Source organism: Stylophora pistillata, chromosome 1 (genome assembly GCF_964205215.1).
Source record: "Stylophora pistillata chromosome 1, jaStyPist1.2, whole genome shotgun sequence".
Lineage (NCBI taxonomy): Eukaryota > Metazoa > Cnidaria > Anthozoa > Scleractinia > Pocilloporidae > Stylophora > Stylophora pistillata.
In genome coordinates this window covers 26,923,297-26,929,296 of record NC_142519.1, presented here as the reverse complement: position 1 = coordinate 26,929,296, position 6,000 = coordinate 26,923,297, and the positions used below count along the sequence as shown (strand labels likewise).

At 35.0% G+C, this 6,000-nt stretch overlaps 1 long non-coding RNA gene across 1 annotated transcript in view; it reads left to right on the top strand.

The window, feature by feature from the left end:
• LOC111320575 (uncharacterized) overlaps window positions 1-5,481 on the top strand; it is a 16,553-nt gene extending 11,072 nt beyond the window's left edge. The window contains exon 5 of the long non-coding RNA XR_002693876.2: window positions 3,769-5,481. This is a non-coding gene — a long non-coding RNA (uncharacterized LOC111320575). The remainder of the gene's footprint in view (window positions 1-3,768) is intronic.
• Window positions 5,482-6,000: the final 519 nt, after the last annotated feature.

The window sequence follows — 6,000 nt, the reverse complement described above, 5'->3', positions numbered from 1 at the left end:
ATAAGAAGACATTTAAATTTAGAAGGTGTATCTATGTACCCACTTTTATAAGGATCATGGGGATTTGAATATAGCCTGTTATCTTCTTTTTCTAAAATATCAAATAGCAATTTGCGAAGGACTTTTTTTGGAAGTTTTCTTTGGGAGATTCATTATACAGCTTGGTATCTTATTCCACAGCTTAACTCCGATCCCAGAGAAGGAATTGGTTTGTATTTCTAGTTTCGAAGTTTTAACATAAAACTTTCCAGACGTAAACGATCGTGTATTGTATGAATGAATATTAGACGTTTTCTGAAATAGATTTTGTATGTTTGCTGGGGCTTTATTATTATTGATATCGTGCATTTGGGTTGATACGGACTCGTAATAAAGAAAAGTTATCGGAAGCACGCTTGCTTTAAGAAATAAGGAATTGCATGGTCATGCCAGTCTGCGAAGTACAGCAGACGAAGGGCTCTTTTCTGAGGAGTAAAAATTTTGTTATGCCTGATCCCAAGCGGCAAGACCATAGGTTAAATAAGGGTGGATTAGTGACTTACAGCTTTGCAAGTAGCCCAACATTTTTACTAATTTTTGTAACAATAGAATCAATGTGGTATTTCCAAGAGAGATTCTGATCAATAAGAACGCCCAGATATTTTATGTAAACTTTAGACCTTGAGACGAATATGTTTATTCTGGTCGTTATGAAAAATGCAGAGTTTTGGTTGGTAAGCCAGTTGCTTTTTTGGTAAGGATGAAAAATTACAAAGTTGGATTTTTTAGTGCTAAGAGTTAGTTTGTTGGCTGTCAACCAGTTATAAGGGTTTTGTAACTCGTTGTTGACTAATGTTTCTAGGTCTTTCAGATTTTTGTCCGGATACAAAATGTTAGTGTCGTCTGCAAAAAGGTAAAACCTAAATTTATTCGAGTATCTGTGGAAATCATTGACATAGAGCAAGAAAAGTAGTGGTCCAAGAATTGATCCTTGAGGAACACCACATCCAACGACAACCTTATCTAAAATACAATGGCCTACCTTCATTGTTTGTGTGCGATTTTTAAGATACGAGGAAAACCAATCACTAATTAATCCACGAAAACCATAGTGACTGAGTTCATCAAGCAAAATGTCGTGATCGACGGTGTCGAAGGCTTTTTTGAGATCAATGAATATTCCACAGCATAGCAATCGTTATTCATGTTTGCCTGATGTCCAATATTGCGTGTTGGGTTGAATGCCCCTTACGAAAGCCGTATTGTGAGGAATACAAAAGTTCGTGTTTCTTTATGTAGCTCGTCAATCTTTTATAAATTACTTTCTCGAATACTCTGTTAAAGTTTGAAAGTAAAAGAGATAGGTCTGTACTTGTTTGCGTCAGTGACTCAAGAAATATCTTGGAGTGTAATTATTAGATGCTTGAGCTCTTGTGCCTAAAAAAATAATTTGAAACGGTATGCTTCAATAATGATATTCCTCCATTTATCACAGATAAGTTTTTAATTTTCACTAAGGTACGTGGAGCATTGTCAGGTTTTCTAGATGAGAGAAAGATCAAACCATCTGCATCATAACAATTACATTTTTTTTTATAACAAATTGGATTGTGAATGAATCTTAAATCACAAGGAAATTTATCCCATGCTCTTCAAGATCGTTTCTTGTATGGATAGGTAAATTGGCCTATTTTATCCTGAAAAAAAAAAAACACCATGAGGAACTATTGTGAAGAAATTGTTCGGACATAGAAGAATGAACCTGGAGAGCAAATTGTATCATTTAACTGGAGCACAGAAACTGTAAATTGTCGACTACCCCCTTAATCCAATTTACAAGAACTGCTTAGCAATATTGTGACACCAAAGAAACTAATAGACTTCTTTTGCTTGTATATTTTGTTTTCCCAATGTAAATCGCGTCATGGCTAGGTAAAAAATTAGGATATTTAAGGAATTTTCGAGTCACGGGATTTTTAGAAAATTTAAGGATTCTTACAACATTTAAGGATTTTTTGGCGATGATGTTAAAAAAATGCAGTCAGAGCATAAACACAAATTTACTCGGTTTTTCTTCCACTGTTTCCGAGAGGGCTCCATGGAATTGTCAAACTCTGCCACCCGTTTATTGTTGTTACTGTTTGTATAAAAGAGAAATATGTAAGGAGACGAAGGTGAAACTTTCATTTTCTTGTAAATGAATGATTAATTTCAATCAGTTTGGAGTTGATTCCACGCAATTTCACCACAAGAATCTCGCATTTTATGCAAACTATGCGATTAATGGAGACTTTTGGAGAATTTCCGGAAAGATTTTTAGGCTATTTTTCGGAATTTTTATATCAAGGCTTTAGTCATGTAATAAGACTAGAGAATTTTGTTTTAATTTCCTTTTATTCACGTGCAAATATATGCGAAATTTACAAAAGGCAAAGGACGGAATTCACTTGAGACCTTCCATTAAAGCAAAATATATACAAGCTAAATAAGTCTATCCATCGTTGTCCACAAGGGAACGCCGACTTTGTGAAAAAATAGATTCCTTGATTCCATAGGCCGCGAAGTCTAAAGATCTAAGTTTTCCCGTTGAAAACTTCTAGGATGATATCTTTGAACAATTTTTTCCAATGCTATCTTGGAGGGAGTAATTTTTAATATGGATAATTTGCTTGTAGATTCTCGTTCTAGGAAAAAATGCTTCAGAGCCATAATAAATATTCAAATGTAAACGAATTCTTGCGCACTAGGGAATATATTCACATGGTTTTATTAAAAGTTTGCTGCGAACAGATATTTTGGCTTTATTACTTTTTGGCCTTGCCGTCAAAAATTTGAACAAGAGTACGTACTGTAGTTCGTCGCTTTCAACAGTAAGAAGGACCCGCAAAGTGATTATAATAGGGACCTTAAACAAACGGCAACGGCAACGTGGCGAAACAAAAGATCTAAAGGGCAGGCCCCAGTTGTTCAAAGGGCGGATAACGCTATCCAAGGGATAAATCGCTATCCAGCGGATAAGTGTTACCAAAACGTACTGAACTATCCACCGGATAGAGATTTATCCAGTGTATAGCGTTATCCATCCTTCGAACAACCGGGGCCAGAGAACAATAGCCAGCGCGTGCGTTTTGAAACTTTGTACATTTCTTAGCTGTCCTTTTGCAAAACAACAACGTGAAATCCCCAAAACATTTGCGTCCTCTGAGAGCGGAAACCGCGACGGCAAATTATTGTAATTTCCATTTGGAACTCAACGCAGCTAATATACGTTATGCTGTGGTTGAGGTGTTCCATTTAGAACTCGACGCAGCTAATATACGTTATGCTGTGGTTGAGGTGTGGCGCCGTTAGAGACGGTAAACACTTGCAGCCATTTCAAAAATTGTAATTAAAGTAGAAATTAATTTTTTAATCGACGTCTTCCTTGGCGTTGCCGTCCCAACTGCTCAAGGTCCCAGAAAATAGATTTATTCAGTTAGTAGTTGGTAAGAATTCAGATTGATAAATCTATATCGCTCATTGTTGCTGCACTGTCGGCTCAAAATGAAGTTCAATGCCTGAACACAAGCAAAGGAAAACTTTAAGCGCTTCTTCAGTTATTTAGACGACAAAAGCATTTTGTTAAATCCAGATTACGTTCTCGTTCGTCTGCTTAGTCACATAATACTTAAAGACTCGAATACTGATTTTCACTTGTCCTACATTACTCAATAACTATTTCTGTAATCTTTAGAAACCAAATTTTAAAATCTATTGTGTCTGCTTACTGTACTATTTCAATTTTTGCAGACTGATGCTTCAAACAAGAGAATTGTCCGAGTGAAAGAGAAGATTTATTCGAAGGTACAAAACGGAGGTGCACACTCATTTCAACAAAATGCTGAGTTAGAGCTAAGATCTACTCGTAAGGCCACGGTCTGGAAGGTTATCGCTAAGGGCTGTTTAAAAATTTGAAATGTTCCCGCTAAAAAACTTAATAAAAATTGGCGCGCCCGTATTTTTTTAATTGTTCTGTAAGTAACATCTGTTTAAATGCGGCAAATTTTCCCGCCAAAAAACTTAAAAAAATCGGTGCTCTAAAATACGCATGCGCCGAATTTTTTTTCCATTAGAGTTATATTTTCTAAATATAGTCTACGTTGCTAACAGACTTGGTATTTATTTTCTTGTATCGTATTACTATTAGTAAACAAGGCAATAAAGCTTAGTGATCAGTCTTGTCTCATCTTTTATTGTCTTCAATAAGAATTGTATTTGTTTTAAATTCTATTCAATCAAAAAATTTTCTTTGGCGGGAAAATTTGGACCAATTTGCACAGAGTTTCCCCTTGCAACGTTTTGCGGCAAAAATTTTAACGAGGCTTCCTTTAAGTCTCGTGCAAAAAAATTGAAAAGGAAACAAAAATTCTTAGTTCCGTTGCTTTTAAATGAAATTTTGACTTGACTTTGTCCATTTCTCAGCCAGTTTGTTCCTTTTCTAAATTCTTTGCACGAGATGATGTGTGGAAGTTGTTGACGAAACAGCGTTATAGCAAGCTATAAAATCCAATCAGTAACAATTTATCGCCAAATTGTCATCAATTTGTAAAGTCACGTTTGTTTTTTCAAATGAATATTCTCTTTTTTTGTAGTGTATAGCTTGCCGTGATGCTTTTTCGGAACAGATGATCTTTAACGTCGCCAGTTTACGATTGTAACACAGGATATAGATTGTAAAAGCACCGAAAATTCATTGAAGACTTTAAACACGATTCTTTGAATTTGACTTTAGCCACAAGAGCCAAGACATTTTACAGTTGGGCTCCAGATTTCTTACCCTTACTTCGAAGTAATTTGAGAAATGAAAAGGTACAACTTGTTGGAGAAGAAATATTTTAACTGTTGGAGCAATCTCTTTCAATTTGACCTTAGCCATATAGGCTAAGATATTTCACAATTACGCTCCATGTTTGAAAAATATAGTCTTCATTGTAGGAGCAATCTCTTCACTTGATTTTAGGCTAGAATATTTCGCAAATAGGCTCCATGTGTACTAAAACAAAATCAAGAACATTTTGAAAAATAAATAGTTCTAATTGTTGAAGCAAACTCTTTGAATTTGAATTTTGCCACGAAGGGGCTAAGAAATGACATAATTAGGCTCCAAGTTATCTAAAATGCATTATTTCAGAAAAATTTAGTCATTATACGCGTTCCTTTTTGAATTATTGTGGCAATAAACGAAATGTGAAGATCAAAACTCGAAAATTTGTGAACTTTTTTTGTATTCCTGTGTTACATCGGGTGGCTACACAAAAGATCTTCTTTCCTCTTAAAATAGTGAGTTGATAAGAAAACTAAGATACATTTAAAAACTAAATGCCTGGTCTTAGGAACCACCAATGATTCAGTATTTCGAACGCGACCAAATGTACAAGTTTTGTAGACTACCTGGAAAATTCGTATTTAAGAAACGACCTTGTGTAAACCAGTTTAAAGAGAACCATCGCAGTTTTCACAATAAACTCGTTTCAATCACAAATTTTAATCTGTATCTTGCTACAATGCGTTTTTGGTTCGTCGTTCGCTTTAGTAAAATCAACGTGCCTTTTGCTCAAAATTTCAAGTTATAATATAAAAATATGTTTCCATCATCATTTTGCGAAAAATGTCAACATGATATAACTGATTTGATTTGGTGTACAATCATATCAGTTAATTGTGTTTAATTTGCATATCTGCTTTCTACGTTTGACCAAAATAATTATCGTGCTCGACCAAACTCCCAAATCGTTGAATGAGCAAGTAAAATTGAAATTTCTCCAATTTTTTTGGTTCGTATGGGGACAATTACCCTCTCTCGTAACAACTGCGGTTTGCCAGTAGTCGTATTTCATGTGCATTGGTCAAAATATTTGCTTGTATGTTCACTTTGATTTTGTCCAAACTGTGAACTATTTTCGCCGATTTGCAAGACAATTAGTCATAAATATGCGAAAAAATTCAACTTGATCGATTTGATTTGGTAAACAATTAAAACAG